Consider the following 19838-nt stretch of genomic DNA (forward strand, 5'->3'; position numbering starts at 1 on the left):
CAAGGGCGCCAGGCGCCGCGCTCGGGCGCATTTGTACTTTGCCGCGGGAAGCAGGCAGCCCCAGCCTGGCGCTGGCCCGGCGCTGGCGCCGCCCCCGGCGCTCCGCGGACTCGTGGATTGGCCACTCGCGATGCAGGCCCACTTTCTCCCCCCTCCTCCCGCGTGCCGGTCTCCGGGACCGACGCTGCAGGCGCGGCGCCCGCCGAGGGGAGGCCAGGAGGCTGGGGAGGGGGAAGGGGCCGCCCGGGCTCGGGGAGGAGGGGGTATTAACCCCTGACTCCCCGCGTTGCCCCGAGTGCTCGGGTCGGGGGCGGGGAGGCCGGGGTGGGGGGGGGGGAGTGGTGCGGGGCGGGAGGCGAGGGGGCGACGCCTAGTTAGGCTCGAGGTAGGACTTTCAGGTGGGGAAGGAGGAGCTGTTGGGATCGGATGGGGAGGTGGAGACCGCTCCGGGCCGGGCGCCGGGCGGTGCGTGCCTGCAGCTCGGCATCTGGATGGAATCAGGACACTTGCCATTCTTAATTCAGTTTGTGGTCTCGGGCACGCCACCTCGGAGTCTCTTGCTCCGGCTCTAAAGTAGGGGTTTTAATGCCTTTATAATATCTTTAATATCTTCCCACAGTGGTTGGGAATGAGATCATGAAGGGCACATCACTCGAGCCTCAAAGGGAAGATGGCAGAAACTCCAGGTGTCTTGGGTGTCAGCTGCCTTCCCACCCCTTCCCCAGCGTCGCCCTCCACCCCTGCCCTCATTGGACACATGGGGGGGACCCCGCCCCAACTTTCCGAAGAAGCCTTCTCTCCTAGAGACCTCTTCTTAACCTGTGTGTGTGAGGCCTTGCCTCTCACAGGTGACGTCAGTTTCAGTTTCAGCCAGAGCTGGGTCAAAGGAGAGTGTCACCTGAGGCCACCAAGTCTTCAGGGCAGGGCCCCCAACCTCCCTCAGTCGGTGGCCTGTTGCTCCATGCCTTGTGTGAGCACATAAACCAACAGGACCCTAAGGAAAAAACAAGCAAGCTCCTTCCATGCCGCAAATATCCAGGCTCGCCAGGCGCCTGGAATCCCAGCTACTCTGGAGGCTGAGATCTGAGGAACTTGGTTCAAAGCCAGCCCAGGCAGGAAAGTCCATGAGACTCTTAGCTCCAATTAATCACCTCCCCCCAAGCCAGAAGTGGAGCTGTGGCTCAGCACTAGCCTTGAGCACAAAAGCTCAGGGACAAAGCTCGGGTCCCTAGTTCAAGCCCCAGGAACTGCACAAAAAGAAAAAGAAATATCTAGGCTCTGAAATCAAAAAGGCAGAGTCATGTCCTGGCTCCATTATGTTGGTGCCCAGTTTCTCTGGGCATGTAGAGGAGGACACAGGAGTTAAGAAGTAAGAAGAGGTGTGGAGTCACACCCGACTCTCCCAGGTTCCAATATTGTGATTGGTAGTGTGTAAAGACAACTTCCTGGACCAAGGCTGGGCTCCCCTGGGCACCCCTGGCCCCTCAAACAGTGAGCAGTAGAAACGACCAGTGTGCTCAGATAGAGCCCTCAGAATCACATAACAACATGACCTGTCCCCAGTGTCCTTCAGATTTACTTCTCCACTATGCATCTGCCCGTCTCTCCCTCTCCCTGAGGGTGCAGTACTTCATATGAACAGATAGTTGAAGCTGTGTGTGCCCTTATGAATCCCTCCTTGCCTTGGCTTTTGGAGAATGCAGAATTCAATTTCATGTTTGACTTTTGTATAAGCTCATCCCAAATGTCTGAGAATGAGATCTTACTGCTCTCCATCTTTGTTTAAAATATGTGTACACATATATTCATGGCTTAATGTAAGAGGTGGTTTAAGATTCGCCTTCCCTTCATTCTACTCATCCTACTTTATAAAAATGGCTCCACTTCTCATCTCTCCTCTCCCTCCCTCTGCCTTATGCAGGAATTCAGCACTTCAGCATTCCTTATTTAGACTTGTCTAAGTCCCTTATTTTGTTCCTTTTTCTTTCTTAATTTATTTCTCCATTTATTTCTCCTTCCTTCCTCCACCCTCTCCCTCTCTCTTTCTCTTCTTTTCTTCCCTCCCTATCCCTCCTTCCTTTCCTCCCTCCCTCCTTTCCTTCCTTCTTTGCTTGTTTTCTCTGGCCTGGAACTCATGACTTTCCTACTTCATCCTCCATGTTGAGAACTGGAATTACAGATGTGCATTGCTAGCTCCCTAGCATCCACTAAACAGCAGGTCTTCTGTTCCTACTCTGGGTCACCCAACCCCAATATATTTTCCTCACATTTGCCATAAGAGTTCTACTGACTATTTCCACTACAGATATCATTACATCACTTTTCCTACCAAAAAACCCACTATGGCCTTCCTATCACTTACAGGTGAAATAAAACTTAAAACAATTCACTGTTGGCTTCAAGACAATGAACATTTGATTTCCTTTCATTATCACTTACCTTACACTTTTACCAACCACTCACATCCCCAAAGCAGCCTTTCATCTCCATGCCTGCACATCGTTGTACATATTTTCCTTTTCCTCGATCCCATGTTCTCCTCCTTCATACACTGAATCCCTGTCTGGGATATGAACCCATGGAGTAGAGTATGCTAGGCAACTGCTTTGCCTCAGCCCTTTAAAAATCTTATTTGAAACTGTGTTTCACCAACTTATCCAAGCTGGCCTTGAACTCTTGATCCTCATGCCATAGTCTCTGGAGTAGTTATGATTACAGGTGTGCAAACTATACCTGGCTAATGAATGCCACCTTGCTTTTCAAAGTCATCTCTGAGTCGGTTCCCCTCTGAGGTCTTTCCTAATGCCCTCCAGACAAAGTGATACAAAACTTAATTAATTTATTCATATTTACTTATTTATGCCACATAGGAATTAAACCCAGAGGGGCTGGGAAGGTGGCTCAGTAGTAGAGTGCTTGCCTTGCATGCCTGAGGCCCTAGGTTTGATTCCTCAGCATCACATAAGCAAAAAGAAAAAAGCCAGAAGTGGCGCTGTGGCTCAAGTGGTAGAGCGCTAGCCTTGAGCTGAAGAGCTGAGGGACAGCGCCCAGGCCCAGAGTTCAGGCCCCACTACTGGACCCCCCCCCCCCCCCAAAGAAAAAGAAAAGAAAAGAAATTAAACCCAGAGACCTAAGCTTAGCTTTATCACTTGAGCCATGCCCCCAGGCCATTTTGCCATAGCTAGTTTTTGAATAGGATCTTGTATTTATGCCTGGGCTGACTCAGACTGTAATCTTCCTACTTACACTTTCTGAGTAGCTGGTATGACAGGCTTGACTTTTATTGACTGAGATGAAGTCTCTCAAACTTTTTGCCCAGCTGGCCTTGAACCTAGGTCTTCCCCAATCTCACCCTCCTGAGTAAGTAGAATGACAAGAGTGACCCATTAAGACTGGGCCTTCATTGTATTGTATTGTATTTATTGTCACCCAAACTTTATTTGGCCTACACTTGAACCAAGATCATTTTACCTCTCCCTCTCAAGTAGTAAGGATTAGACATGCACATTACCATACCTGTCTGACAAATGAATTTTTTGTGTTGTAACTATTGTAGTATAAATAATTATCTACATAATGCCCTGCACTGTAGGTACAGAGCTTTTTTCTCCTTTCATTTAGGCTTCAATTTCCAGCCCTCAGCAAAGTCTCTAGCACATAAAGGTTTTGAATTAATAACTGCTATACTACTGCCGGGCCCTGGTGGTTCATACCTGTAATTCTAGCTACTCAGGAGGCTGAGATCTGAGGATTACAGTTCAAAGCCAGCCTGGACAAACAAGTTCCTGTGAAACTCTTATCTCCTATTAGCCACTCAAAAACAGGAAGTAGAGCTATGGCTCAAAGTGGTTCAGTGTTAGCTTTGAGCAAAAGAGCTTAGAGACAGTGCCCAGGTCCTTTGTTTAAGCCCCACAACTGACAATAGTAATAATGATAGTTATACTACTGAGTAAAGACTAGCAATTTGAAAAACATTGTCTATTCAAGGGAGAGTTTTAACACTCTTATGGCCTGAGATTTAATCAGTAGGAAACATACGGTGTGTGTGTGTGTGTGTGTGTGTGTGTGTGTGTGTGTGTGTGTGTAGGTATGTATGTATGCAAGTCCTGGGGCTTGAACTCAGGACTTGGGCTCTGTCTTTGACCTTCTTTTTGCTCAAGAATAGCATTCTACCACTTGAGCTACAGCTCCACTTTTGACTTTTTTTGTAGTTTAGTGAAGATAACAGTCTCATAGACTTTCCTGCCTGAGCTCGCTTTGAGCCTTGATCCTCAGCCTCCTGTGTAGCTTGGATTATAGGCATGAGCCACCAGCACCTAGCTCTGTTTTTTTTTTCTTTCCGGGGCGGGGGGGGGGGGGGGGGGGGGGGGGGGGGGGGGGGGAGGGAAGGGTAGAGTGCTTGGTTAGCCAGAGTAAGGCCCTGATGGATCCCCAGCACCTAGGATAGAGGTGAAGAAGGGGTAAGAGGGAGAAGAAAGAAATCAAACATTTGAACTAGATGCTGGTGGCTCATTCCTATAATCCTGGCTACTCAGGAGGCTGAGATCTGAGGATCACAGTTCAAAGCCAGTCTGGGAATGAAAGTCCATGAGACTCTTATCTCCAATTAACCACCAGGAAACTTGAAGTAGAGCCATGACTCACAGTGGTAGAATGCTAGCTTTGAGCAAAAGAGCTCAAGGACTGTGCCCAAGTCCTGAGTTCAAGCCCCATAGCCAAAAAAATAAGAGAGAGAGAAGAGGAAAAAGAAAAAAAGAAACCAAACATTTGAAGAAAGTTCCTGGGATTTCTGCAGAAAAAGGATTGAAGATATTCACCCATCTATTATCTAGTATCCTTTAAAAATGAGATTTGACAAATTCTTCCAAAGCTAGTCAGGAAAAGAAATAATGCATCTCCCGAACAGAGAATTTGTCAGACATTTGCTTGCTTCTGAGCTGGGGAAATTGGCTCAGTGCTTGGGACAGCCTACCCCAGCGTTAGACATTTCTGTCAGATCTTTATGTGAAACTAAAATCAGATGCTTTGTCACTTCACTCCCATGGATCTACACAACAAACTAACTCCTTTTGTCTTTTTTCTTCTTATAGTACTGGGAGTAGAACCCAGGTCTTTGTGTATGTTAAGCTTAGTGCGTTGCTGTTGAGCTACTTCCCAGATCTCTCTCTCTCTCCCTCTTCCTCTCTCTCTCTCTCTTTCTCTCTCTCTCCTGTGTGTGTGTGTGTGTGTGTGTGTGTGTGTGTGTGTGTGCGCGTGCGAGTGCGCGCGTGCATGCGTGCACGCACCAGTCCTGGGGCTTGAACTGAGGGCCTGGGCACTGTTCCTGAGCTTCTTTCTTTAGCTCAAGGCTAGCACTCTACCACTTGAGCCACAGCTCCTCTTCTAGCTTTTTGGAAGTTTATTGGAGATAAGAATCCCATGTACTTTCCTTCCTGGGCTGGCTTCAAACAATGATCCTCTGAGCTCAGCCTTCTGAGTAGCTAGGATTAGAGGCGTGAGCCACCAGTATCTACCTTGCTAATTTTGAGGTAAAGTCTCACTAAATTGCCCAGGGTAGTCTTGACCTTTCAATCCTCTTGCCTCAGCCTCCAGAGCAGCTGTGATTATATTATATTATATATACACTTGGTCCTCTTTTTGTCTCTGAGAGCTTTATAGAGATCAGAGGGAGAAAGATCTCCTCTTCACACTTGCCCCTACCAGTTCTGTCTCCAGGCCCCTATGCCACAGTGAGGTTTTTTTTTTCAAGTGTGCTGAGCTCTTAATCTTCTGTACCTCTAAATATACTGTTTCTTCTGCCTGAAATGCCCTTCCTGTACCCACCTTTGCTGTCTAGCAAACTTACTTATTTTCCAAAGGTCAAGGTCATTGCTACCAGCATCCTTCCTGCACGCAACAATTACTGAGTGCACACTCAGTGGCAGGCAGAGTGGTAGGTGCTGGAGACACAGTGAGGAACAAGATAGATAATGAGCCAGGTGCTGGTGGCTCACACTTGTAATCCTTGCTACTCAGGAGGCTGCCATCTGAGGATTATGATTCAAAGCCAACCTGGGCAGAAATATAAAATCCACAAAACATCTCCAGTTCATCAACAAAAAGATAGAAGTAGAGCCGGGCACTGGTGGCTCACGCCTGTAATCCTAGCTACTCAGGAGGCTGAGATCTGAGGATCGCAGTTCAAAGCCAGCCCGGGCAGGAGAGACTGTGAGATTCCTATCTCCAATAAACCACCAGAAAACCGGAAGTGGCGCTGTAGCTCAAGTGGTAGAGCGCTAGCCTTGAGCTGAGGGACAGCGCCCAAGCCCAGAGTTCAAGCCCCACGACCGACAAAAAAAAAAGATAGAAGTAGAGATAGAAGTAGAGATAGAAGTAGAGCCACAGCTCAAGTGGTAGAGCACCACCCTTAGTGAACTAACGAAGTGACAGCAAGAAGCCCTGAGTTCAAGTCACATACACACACAGAAAACAGAACCCAGGTTGTCTTTTAAGTAGCTGCTCTCTGGGCATTGGTGGCTTATGCTTAAAATCCTAGCTACTCAGGAGGCTAAGATCTGAGATCACAGTTTGAAGCCAGCCCTGGAAGGAAAGTCCATGAGACTCTTTATCTCCAATTAACTACCAAACAGCTGGAAGTGGAATTGTGGCTCAAGTGGTAGAGCACTCACCTTGAACAAAAGAAGTTCAGAGACAGTGCCCAGGCCTTGAGTTCAAACCCCAAGACCATAGCATGGGGAAAAAATAAAGTAAAGCATCTGCTCTCCTCTTCCTTACTTCTTTTCTTCCATTACATCATTCTCACGTTGTTTTATCTGTAAGTTTACTGTGACCTGCTCTGCAGTGAGTGCCTTTAGCTATAAACTGCTCTTTACCTCCTGTCTTCTTTAGCGTTGCCAGTGGTAAATAGAAGTTTATTGAGCAATACTCTATTACTGTAACCTTTCCTCTTGTGGCATGTTATTTGTGGCTAAAAGGCCTCCTCCTAGAAGGTAGATTGCTTAACTATGTGAAATTGTCACTGTGATATGGATATAAGTATTAGGGTCAAGGAAAGCCTTCTCATAGCCCACTAAATTCTGACAGTATGATTCTAAAATAGATTTACCACAGGGCCTGAGCATGGTGGTACTCACTTGTAATCTAGCTACTCTGGAGACAGAGGTAGGAGAATCAAGGTCTGAGGCCAACCCAAGCAAAAGTATAAGACTTTATTAAAAGCAAACAAACAAAAAGGATGGCTGGCCCTGGTGGCACATGATGATAATCAAGAAGGAGGGGGTCACACAGGGATCATGAGTTTGAGACCAGCTTAAAAAAAAAAAACCAATGAACCAATGAACCAATCAACCAACAATAAAACTGTCCAGGCATGGTGATTCATACCTAGCTATTTGGGAGTTGGAAAAACTGAGAAGATTCCAATGCCAGGTGAGAGTCTTCTCTCAATCAATGTCAGGTGTGATAGTGAGTGTCTGTGCCCCAGCTATTCGAGAGATATGTGGATCAGGGTCCAAAGCTGGTCCCAGCAAAAGCACAAGACCCAATCCAAAAAATAACTAAAACCATAAAAGGAGGAGGGGCTTGGATCGATATCTAAAGTGGTAGAGGGCCTGCCTTGCAAGTATAAGGCCTTGAGTTCAAACCCCAGTGACAGAATCTAATTTAATATAAACTTAAATTCTTAAAAATGGAAATAGGGGAAGTGGCGCTGTGGCTCAAGTGGTAGAGTGCTCGCCTTGAGTAAAAGAAGCTCAGAGACAATGCCCAGGCCCTGAGTTCAAGCCCCAGGACTGGCACAAAAAGAAATGGGGTTCAGGATGTGGCTCAGTTGGTAGAGTACTTGCCTAGCAAGCATAGGTCTAGAGTTCAAACCTTAGTACAATCATAAAACAAAAAGAAAAAAAAGAAAATTTCAACAGGATGATTACATGAGAATAACACAGATAACACACACACACACACACACACACACACACACACACACACACAGAGGAAAATCTTGTTTAAAGGAGCTATCAGAATTTAATTGTAAAGTGAACAATCCCCACTCTGCCGCAGTCCCCAATCTATGTGTATTTTTAAAACCTACTATTATTTTAGGCCAACTTCATCTGGACCTCCAATAATGTGCACATAGTTTTATTATGTTTTGGAATGGATCTTTACTATCTACAATAGTACCTGGTGCATTGTGAGTGCTCCATAAACATCTATGTGAATGAGTGATTGGATTTTCTCAAAGTGAAGCGCACTATTTGTTTGAGCTTTATGTAACTGTATGAACATCTTTGTCTTTCTTTCCCCTGCTCTCATGGACCATTTCCTCCCACTTGTATATATCAAGTGTGGTGGAGGGAGTGTCAAGAAACCAGGGTTAGCTGGTGATGTGATGATTCCTGCCATCCCAGTTCTGGGGGAAGCTTTAGGTAGGAAGACCACAGTCTGATCTTGGCAAAAAATGGAGACTCTATCTGAAAAATAACTAAGGCAAAAAGCACTGATAGTGGTAGAGCATTTGCCTAGAAATCATGAGATACTGAGTTCAAAACTCCAGGAAAAAAAGGAAGGAGGAGGAGGGGGAGGAGGAGGAGAAGGAGAAGGCGGAGGAGGAAGAGGAGGAGGAAGAAGTTAGGAAGGAAGGAAGGAAGGAAGGAAGGAAGGAAGGAAGGAAGGAAGGAAGGAGAGAAGGAGGGAGGGAGGGAGGGAAGGAAAAAAGAAGCCATATTAGAGAACCCATAAGCCTTAATTTCAAAGAGCCCTCATGGGGAAACTGGGTAGAGATGATGTGTTGTTAGTGGAATACATGGAACGTAGTCATCTAGGTTCTAGAGCCTCCTCTACTGCAGGCCTTCTCACTAACAAAGCATCACGGCAAATGGACCTTCTATCACTCAAGGGGACTTCTACAAAGCAGTTCCTCCTCTGCCTTTGTCAATAGGTCTGCTGAGAAATAGAGTGCCACTGAGTGGTACTGTATAACTTGGGACACACAGCCCAGATGGCAGTAAGATCTGTATCCACCCAAAGGTGGGAATCAGGAGCTATCAGAGTTTTCTTTCTTTTTTTATTATAGTGGTAATATTTAGAGGGGTTACAGTTACATGAGTCAAGTAATAAGTACAAGTCTTTTTTCTTTTTAAAAATGTCAGTCAGAGCCAGGTGTGGTGGTACATGCTGGTAAACCCAGCTACTCAGGAGGCAGAGATAAATGGATCAGGTCAGCCTAAGTAAAATGTTAACAGGAGCAACAAGTCAGGCACTAGCATGCCTGGAGCTGCTTGGAAGCAGAGATAGGAGGCTTGTGATCTGGGGCTGACTAGGGCAAAGGTGCAAAGACCTATATGAAAAACAAGTGAGCAAAAAGGACTGGGAGCATGGATCAAGTAGTAGAGTGCCTGCTTCGCAATCATGATGAATTCAAACACCAGTACTACCACCACACACAAACAAGTAAATCCCTGATAAATTATTCCTCTTGCATTTAGACTCCAAATCTGTAGTGCTATTTGTAAACCCCTCTCTGAGCTTCCCCTGCCTATATGGCAGCTTCAGACCTCCTTCCCTTGTGCTGTGGCCCACTGGCTCTATTTCTGGCCTTTGAACTCACCGAGTTGCTCAGCTCCTTTTAGCATCTTGGCCTTGGCTGTTTCTCTTGCTTTTAATGCTTTCCCACAATGGCACTCTGCCCAGCTCAAATATCACTTCTTCAGTGAGATTCCCTGGTCTAACTTAGGTAGCAGTGTCCGCCTTCTACTTATTTTCTATATAGTGTCTTCTTTTATGTTCATACATTTCCTCACTTGTATGTGATCTGTCTTCCCCCATGAGCATGAAAGGTCTAGTACAGATTGAACCTTATCTTTTTGTGGTACTTGGGCTTGAACTCAGTACCTCATGCTTGCTAGGTGGATGTTCTACCATTTCTATGCCTCCAGCCCTTGGGGCTTGAACCTAGGGCCTAGCATTCTTGCTTGGCTGTATTGATCAAGGCCGGTGCTCTACCATTTGAGTCACACCTTCACTTCTGGCTTTTTGCTGGCTAATTGGATAAGTGTCTCTTGGATTTATCTGCCGAGGCTGGCTTTGAACCATAATCTTCAGATTTCATCCTCCTGACTAGCTAAGATTACAGCTGTGAGCCACCAATGCCCAAGTGGGCCTTTAGTCCCAATCACTGCTATATCCTTAGAGATTAGAACAGTGCCTTGCACAGAGGAGGGTCTTGATTGGTGTGTGTGTGTGTGTGTGTGTGTGTGGTTTTTTTGTGTCTGTGTGTAGGTGTGAACTTGACCTCAAGACTTTGTCTTCATAATAAATGATGAAGCTTAGAAGTGGATCAGTCAGTCCTTTTGACTCCGTCTCCTCCCATTTCATGATGCTTGCCCCTTTTAATAGCCTGTTCTCTTAGATCTGCAGTTAGGCTCACCGTATGCCAGCCTCAGCACAGTCTTTTTTTGTAGTATTAGCCTTTTTTTTTTTCCAGAGAAATTGGCTTTGTCTGCCTACCACAGAGCCCTCCGCTTCCTGTTACACTAATTTCCCTGGAATGACAGAGAATCCTGTCCTTATACAGTGTTGCTTTGTGGGATGGATGCTTGCTACACTTCTACAGAAAGGCTACTAAGTTTTAGGAACATTTATCATGTTTGGAAGTGCGGTGAGCAGAAAAAAAGCAGAGGACGACAGAATATTTATTTGTATTATCTGAGTCCTGTGAAGAATTAACCTCTAAATATTTGATATTCAGCCAGCCTGCCAGCTTAAGATTTTCATCACCACAAGTCTCACTGTTCTCTCTCTCTCTCTCTCTCATACACACACATACACTCACACACGCACAAATTATCATCATTGTCATCTTCATTATATCATCATCATGAACAACAACAAAAACAACAGGGCTGCCAGGCACCAAAAGTACTCAGTGTTTGTTGAATGAATGAACAACAACTTTATAACAGACTGCCAATGTCCTTTCTAGTTTTATTTACTCCACTTCTGCCTAGAGTCCAGCTTCTTTCACATAGTATGAATAGGTAGCTGCTAGCTGTAAATGATGGGAATATGCAAAGAAGACCTAAAATGGAAAATTCTTCAAGGCTTCCAGTCCTTGAGGAATTTTAAATAGTAGAGAGATATAAGCAGTGATCACGTGAGGAAGAGATCACAAGTGTTCAGAGAGAAATATTGTACTGTAATTAAAACATCCTCACTGGGTGCTGGTGGCTCTCACAGCTATAATTTTAGCTACTCAGGAGGCTAAGAGCTGAGGATCAAAGTTCAGAGCCAACCCAGGCAGGAAAGTCTGTGAGACTCTTATCTCCAATGAACTACTCAAAAAAAAAAAAAAAAGCTGGAAATGGAGCTGGAGTTCAAGTGGTAGAGTGTTAGAGCTGAGCAAAAATAAGCTTAGGGATAAACTCAGGTCTTGAGTTCAAGCCCCCAGGACTGGTACAAAAGTAACACACACATACACACACACAAACATACACACACACAAACATACACACACCACAACCTTTCCTGATTCATCAGTGACCCGAGTCCTATAGACTGAGCCAGGGATAAGAATTTCTCACAGAACATCTCAATAAATGCTCAGAACCCAGCCATGAATGCAGTTGGCCCTGGAGATGATCTGTTTCTGGTTTATTGCAAGTGCTTACAACAAGTGTTTAGCTAGCTTTTTCTGTTGTTCCTAAAAAGCATTGCCTCTTTACTTGGACCTACAAAATAATAAAAGGAGAAAAGCCGGTCATCATTGCCTCCATTTTGTTTGTCTCTGCTGTAAGCTGTCCTCTCTACTGTCACTTTGTAGTCACCTTGGGTTCCAGGAAAGGCAAGACTGTCACATTTATGATGAGGGACTGAAACTACCCCTAAGGGTGGCCTCAGAGGACAGACCCTAGAGGGACCTACAGTGAAAAGGCTGTACCTAGAGCAGGAGGAATCACCTCATGGCAACAACAATGCTCCCCTCAGCCAGGCCCAAAGAAACACAGGTCCCATGGTTTCCCTTATCTGCAATAACTAGTATATGTCTAGAACAAGCCAAAAAGGTCAAAAGCTATGTACATTGGACCATATAAGATGATGTGAAGTGAAATGAACCCCAAGATAGGGACACAAGAGATTTTATCTTTGTTGCTGTTCTTCTTCATGTACTTATAATGTACTATGTGATTTTTTTCTTTTGTATGTCCTCCCCCACAGTATAATTCGTTTTCACTGTATTTGATGTCAGTGCCCTGCATCTTATATAAACACTTCTCTAATTCGGGGAGGGGAAGGGAAAAAACACAATGCTTAAATAAGGATACAGGTTGACCCACTGTAACAACGAGATGTACAAGACACTATGTTGAAAATGAACTTTACAGCACGCCTGTAATCCTAGCTACTCAGGAAGCTGAGATCCGAGGATCGCGGTTCAAAGCCAGCCCAGGCAGGAGAGACCATGTGACTCCTATCTCCAATAAACCACCAGAAAACCAGAAGTGGCGCTGTAGCTCAAGTGATAGAGCGCTTGCCTTGAGCTGAAGAGCTGAGGGACAGCACCCAGGCTCAGAGTTCAAGCCCTACGACCGACAAAAAAAAAGAAAAAGAAAATGAACTTTACAACTTTGATGGGGGGGACAGTAGTTGGGGAGGTTGGGAGGAGGGAAGGGATGGTAGGGGAAAAACAAAGGAGGAGGCAACAATGCTGCATAGAAAATGTACTCATTACCTTACTTATGTAACTGTAACCCTCTGTACAGTATTTTTACAATAAAAAAAAATAAAGAGTGCTCCTCTCAAGTCATGACAGTGGTAACTTCCCCAGAGCCTGGGAGAACCAGAATAGAGATGACCAGCAGATCACACCTATAACCAGGACCCCAACTATGTATACCTTTGCCTCTAATTCTTCCTCTAAAGCTAACACTCATGTTTGTACCCTAAAGATGGCTGAAAACAAACCAAAGTGCTCTCATCCCATGCCATGCCCCTGCCACTTAATACTTCTTTGCCCTTCACAATGTTTATTTGATATAGTAATGTCTGACTTGGCACAGTCTTTTCCTAATAGATGATCTTATTTTCATTACACTTTATGTGTTGCCTGAATTCTTCTCCTGCTGGGTGCAAGGGCTCAGGTAGAAGGCTGCACTGACTCTGGTAAGGGTATGCTCCAGCTACTCAAAACCAATCTTTTCACCTTGCACCCCACAGCTTCTTACCTCTATGTGTTGGCTTTTGTGTTGGCTTTTATGTTGTTCTTCTACTTATTCTTCCCTTATTCCTGCCTTGATGACTTCCCATTCTTCCTTTAGGACTCAATTTTGTACCCCTCCATGTGGCTTTGTTTTATACCACTGCTCACAGCTCCTCTCCTGAATTTCATTTAAAGGTTTCAGTTAGTTGAGTGCCTACAGCTTACACCTGTAATCCTAGCTACTCAGGAGGCTGAGATCTGAGGACTGCAGTTTGAAGCCAGTCCAGGCAGGAAAGGCCATGAGACTCATATCTCCAACTAACCAGCAAAAGCCAGGAAGCTGAAGTGAGACTCAAGTGGTAGAGCGCTAGCTTTGAGCCACAAAAGCTCAGGGACAGCACTCCAGCCTTGAGTTCAAGCCCCAGGACCAGCACACAGACTCTCTCTCCCTTCCCCCCCCCTCTCCTCAGCTAAAGGTTTCTTGCCTCCTAGACACTGAACTCCTCTGTGTGCTCAGGAGCTATTGTTGGATCTGCCACATAGCAATTGCACAGTATTTGTCAAAATCCCCAGTCTTGCATGGGGTTTGGGGTGCCTATGGCATGATGAGCTAGGTACCTGGACAAGATAGTCAATGCTGTTCAAAACTAGGTCCCTGGCTTCATGTTCTTAAAGCTAAATTGAAGGGGAAAAGTCATTTCCATAGAAATTATATAGTTAAAAATTAGTGTATCCTAGAATTAAATATGATGACTATATCTATCTATCTATCTCATCTATCTATCTATCTATCTATATATCTTAGTGTGGTAGAATGTTTTAAGAACTGGACTAATCAGAAGACTTGGTTTCTAGTTCCTACAACTTACTACATGACTTTGGCCAATTATTTACCCTTTCTAGATTTTCATTTTCTTCCTCTGTAAACAAAGGGGTTTGATCAGATGCCTCAGATCTAAGGCTTCTAAAACAGTACCAGCTCTGACATCTGTTAGGCTCCATGGAAACCGAGTGGGAGAGACTATTAGTCTCAGTTTGCCCCCTTGTGGTCACTCAGAGACATCACAGTCCTTAGACACTAGCAGACTATTCTCTGGGAGGGGAGAGCAGAGCTCATGGCTAGTAAACAAAGAACTGTGGGATTATGATCACTGTAGAATAAATAGAGCAACCACGTTTCTCACTGATCACTGGTAGGTTGTGGTACAAACCTGTCTTCCTTCAGGACAAAGGAACTTGGGATGGGAAAGCACGCAATCTCTTCCCACCTTTCAAATGAGTCCATCTTCTATCCGTGCTCTCTAGAGAAAAATCAGTCTGTGAGAAGCTGCTTTGTATCTCCACTGACATTTTCTTCTGAGGCAAATTCTTCATTCTTCTCAGTATAACTGTCTATCCATTTATTTATGACAAAATAGATCTGGGTGCTGGTGGCTCACGCCTGTAATCTTAGCTACTCAAGAGGCTGAGATCTGAGGATCACAGTCCAATGCCAACCTAGACAGAAAGTATGTTAGACTCATAACATACTCATAGACTCACAATGGAACTATAGCTCAAATAGTGGAGCACTAGCCTTGAGCCAAAAAGCTCAGGGACAGTGCCCAGGCCCTGATCCTGAGTTCAAGCCACAGGATTGGGGCGTGCGCGCGCGCACACACACACACACACACACACACACACACACACACACACACACATACACACACACACACAGAGTCTCTGGAACGTAAGAAATGGGCCTGGGGAAATGCAAAGGGAACCAGAAATGGAGAAAGAGATCATAAGAAAGTGATCACAAGGTCTCTGAGAGACAACATTGTAATTAAACTTTCCAACCCATAGAGGACCAATCCCTGTTAAGATCAAAGTAGCCGTCATAGGATATCCTAAGATGTTTCTGAGTTCCTCACCTACCTAAAGATTAAGCCAAGGTTTTATTTCAGTCTAAGATGGGTCAGAGACAAACTGTCCCTGGAGCAATGGATCTTTAACTTACTTTACTCTAGGGATCTGGTAGCCCCCATACTGATGTGTACATTGTAATTCTGCAAAGTTCTAACCTTGTGACACTGTTGCTTACTGGTGACCTTAACTCTAGGCTGAAACTGGGGCTAGACATTTCTCATAGCCAATCTCCGTATGTACTCAAACCTCAAAGGCTCATCCTGTCATTTCCCCCCCCCACCTCTTTTCAGTCTATTGAAACTGTATTCCTTTCCTAATGAGCTTTATTACCACTTGCACTATGTTTCAAGTCTTGCCTGAATTCTCTACTCTAATGCAAGAATTGAGATAGCTCATTGACTTTCCTGAAACAAGATTATTATTTGTTTTCCTTGCTGGTAATTACAGTCTGATAGTTATCTTTATAAAATAGAAATCAGGAATACTCCTTTGATCCAAATATTACATCTTTCAATGGTTCCCCTAATATCATAAGTGTATTGCTCTATAAAACAGACATAATACAGGAGTGTTAGATAAAATAGGCATGTTATTGCTTAGCATGGTACCTGGCTCAATAAGTTATGGTTTTTCTAATTCATGTTCAGTTTTCTAGTCTTACTCCACCCAATGTTCTAGCCACATCCAATTCATTTATTAGTTCCACACAGATTCTAAACTTTTGCACATTTGTGCCTCCTCTCAGTTTTTACTCTGAGATGCCTTCCCCTGTCTTTGCCCAGTGAATTCCCTCCCATCCTTCGAAACATAGCTCAAACATCTCATTTACAGACACCTTCCCCAGGACCTCCACTTTTGCTCTCTTCTTAACACCTCACATCTGTTTGTTATATAATTCTGTTATTCTTTTATGAATCTTGACTTGGAGGGAGCAGAGACCAAGTCTTACTATATTTTGTATTCGTGGAATGTGTGGAAAGGGGTGAAGGAGGCCGAGAAGATGGCATGAACATCAAGCATAGAGGTTTTAGCTTGGCAAAAAGGACTGCACCTCCTCCTCTGAAACAAAAGGGAAGGAATTGTAGGAGAATGATATTATGAAGGTGGCAAGGGAAGAAGAGGTCACCAAAGAAATGAAGGGGGAAGAGAAGTGCAAACAGGGAGTTCATGGCCTGCAGAAAGGTCTTCTAATAGAAGTAGGCAGTGTGTGTGTGTGTGTGTGTGTGTGTGTGTGTGTGTCTGTGTCTGTGTGTGTGTCTGTGTCTGTGTGTTAGTATTTTTTTGGGGGGGTCCGGTTGTGGGGCCTGAACTCTGGGCCTGGGCGCTGTCCCTCAGCTCTTCAGCTCAAGGCTAGCGCTCTACCACTTGAGCCACAGTGCCACTTCCGGCTTTTTTCTTTTTGCTTACATGGGTGCTGAGGAATCAAACCCAGGGCCTCAGGCATGCAAGACATGCGCTCTACCACTGAGCCACCTTCCCAGCCCGTGTGTTAGTATGAACTCAAGGCCTTCCACTCTCACTTGGGATTTTCACTCATTTCACTCATGACTAGTGTTCCACCTAACACTCCAGCCACACCTCCAGCCAGGCTTTTTTTTTTTTTTTTTTTTAAAGCTAGTTAATTGGCGATAAGTGTCTCACAGCCATTTCTGTCCAGGCTGTCTTCTCATCAGGATCCTCAGATCTCAGTCTCCTGAGTAGCTTGGACTATAACAATGAGCAGCCAGTGCCTGGCTCAGAATGGTTTCGATTCACACCAGAGTCAGAGTCAATCAATACGAGAGAGAGAAGCTGGAGCCACCATCCAGAGGGAGTAAAGGTTTGCAGTGATGTGGATGGGAAGTGAGGAAGGCTTAATAATGGAAGTTCAGCATCATGCAGAGCTACTTGGGTGTAGGCACTGCAGGGAGGAATGGAAGATGATTCTGGCAGGGATGCAATACTCGGGAAGTACTGAACGGATGGTAGAGCAGGAGCAGCTGGAGGAAGTATCGGTGTGTGTGTGTGTGTGGTTACACAGTCAATTGCTCTAGGTGCTACCCTGCATTGAAGTGAGCGCTCCAATCCCACTTTCCCTGGGGTCTATGGCATAGGTAGATATTGAGAAAAAAAAGCAACATGTGCTATTTGGGCTGGTTCTGCTCTAGACTATTGACCTAAGCTTCTTGGATCATTTTCAAGTGCAGAGAACTCTTAATTACCATTTTTAAGGTAATCCTTGAAAAACAAAACCAGCATCTTGGTCAGAGTACCCTAGTGCAAATGACAGAAATTGTAAATGATTTCAGAAAAAAAATGGAATTTAGAAGGCAGGCACTGGTGGCTCACCCCTGTAATCCTAGCTACTCAGGAGGCTGAGATCTCTGAGGATCAAGGTTCAAAGCCAGCCCAGGCAGGAAAGCCCATGAGACTCTTCTCTAATTAACTACCTAAAAACTGCAAGTGAAGCCATGGCTCAAAGTGGTAGGGTATAATAAGCCTTAAGCAAAAGCTCAGGGAAGTTCCCAGGCCCTGAGTTCAAGTCCCACAGCCTAAAAGGAAAAAAAGAGAATTTGTTGAAAGGATGCAGGGGTGACAGGAAGGTGGGAGAGTCAGATGTGGTTATAATCTAGAAAGACCAGGCAGTGGGGGCACAACTGAGTTCCTGTCTTAGGGACAATCTGGCATGGCCACCATCCCCAAGGTAACAACACCAACTACCCCTCTTCCAAGTCCGTATCTGACAGCCACTGCTGCCATTGCAGTTGGATACCTACTAATTCTGTTGCTAAGAGCAACTCCAATTGTCTCTATGTCTTTGTGTCACTCACTGGAGATTAGAAGGTCAGAAGGGGGCTGAGCCCGGGTCATGTGTCATGTCCTGGCTGCTGAGGGCAGGGAGAAGCGTAGCAGAATAGCCCCTTGCTTCAGCCTCTTCCCTTTTATCCTTAGAATGGGGCATTGTCCCAGGCAGGAATGAGTTTTGAATGCTGTCTGGGCAAAGCAAAACAAGCAAAATATCTACCATGCCCAATTCAGTCCCCCCACCCCCTTTCCCCGCTTAGGCTAGTCTTCTAGTTCTGTTATTGTCAGCAGGCAATTGTGATCACAATTCAAGGCTGCTAGGCTTGAAACTTAAGACTTATTCTTATCTCATTCCCTTTCTCATCAGGAATAATTCTGGATTTCTAAGATTTGCCTTGCCTTCTGTCACTGCTACTGCTTTAGTAGGCAACAGCGTAGGGGAGAAAAGAGACTGGAAATTGAGTCAGACTTCTAGAATGTTAGAGCCAGAATAGACCTTTGAACATACCTAGAGTGGTGCGTTTTCCTAGGAGTATTCATTGGAATTATTATAACATTAAAAAATACATATCCAGGTATCCCACTAAAGAGTAGGTCCCACTAAAACACTGAAGTGGAACCTTGGTGCATATTTATGTGGTGAATATCAGCTGAGAATTACTGAATTCACCACCTTTGTTTTAAAGGAGGATGAGGCCCATAGAGAAGGTAGCTCCTTGAAATCACACAGTGAATTCAAGGGGCCAGATCTGAGCTGTGATCTCCTGGCATCTGGTCCAATGCTTCTAAGACCTCCTACTTTTCCCTCCTGTAAAAGGAAATTTCCTGTCTCTATTTGCAGCTAGTAAAGGGTGCTACATCATTGCAGGCCAGTAGTAAATAAGCTCTTTAAAGGGCCAAGCTATCCAGAGTATGAAAACAATAATGAAATCACTAAAATTGTTTTTTTATTTAAACAGTGAGGGAGCCAAGTGCTGGTGGCTCACAACCTGTAATCCTAGCTTCTCAGGAAGCTGAGATCTGAAGATCATGATTTGAAGCCAGTCCAGGCAAGAAATCTCACAGACTTTCTCTACTAAACTACCAAAAAAAGCCAGAAGTGGAGCTGTTGGCTCAAGAACTAGAGATCTATCACATCTGTAATCTTAGCTACTCAGGAGGCTGAGATCTGAGGATCGTGGTTCAAAGCCAGCCTGGGCAGAAACATCCGGGAGACTCTTATCTCCAATAAACCACTAGAAAGCTGGAAGTGCCACTGTGGCTCAAGTGGTAGAGCGCTTGCCTTGAGCTGAAGAGCTGAGGGACAGTGCCCAGGCCCAGAGTTCAAGCCCCATGACTGACCAAAACAAAAACAAACAACAACAACAACAACAAAAGCCCCAAAACAAAAAACTAGAGATCCAGCCTTGAGTAAAAGAAGCCCTGGGATAGCACTTAGTCCCTGAGCTCAAGCCCCAGAACTGGCACCAAAAACAAAACAGGGGAAGGGTGACATTGTCCAAAAGAAAATGTACTCTTTACCTTACTTATGTAACTGTAACCCCTTTGTACATCAACTTTATAATAACAATAAAAATAAAAGAATAAAAATAAAAAGGGGGAAATGAAAAACTAATAGAGGAAGTTATATAGACAATATAACAATAAGCTCCCTTTGTACAATTAATATACAGTAAAAAAGAAGTGAACAGCTCACATAAGGGACTCCATTTCAAAAGATGATCTCTGAACTATAGGCCTCTCTTGTCAGAACTGGGAAAAATAACCTCAACAAGTTCAAGAAGGGAGACGAGTGAAGTCCCATGGACAAAGGACAACCCACGAAGCCACAGTTCTGTGTCTTAAAGTATTCTGACTCCCTGGGTTTCAAGGCACACAAATATTTGTATCCATTACTCATTGATTCCTCCTCCTCCTCCTCCTCCTCCTCCTTTTCCTCCTCCTCCTCCTC

This window comes from Dipodomys ordii, unplaced genomic scaffold (assembly GCF_000151885.1).
Source record: "Dipodomys ordii isolate 6190 unplaced genomic scaffold, Dord_2.0 Scaffold22, whole genome shotgun sequence".
NCBI lineage: Eukaryota > Metazoa > Chordata > Mammalia > Rodentia > Heteromyidae > Dipodomys > Dipodomys ordii.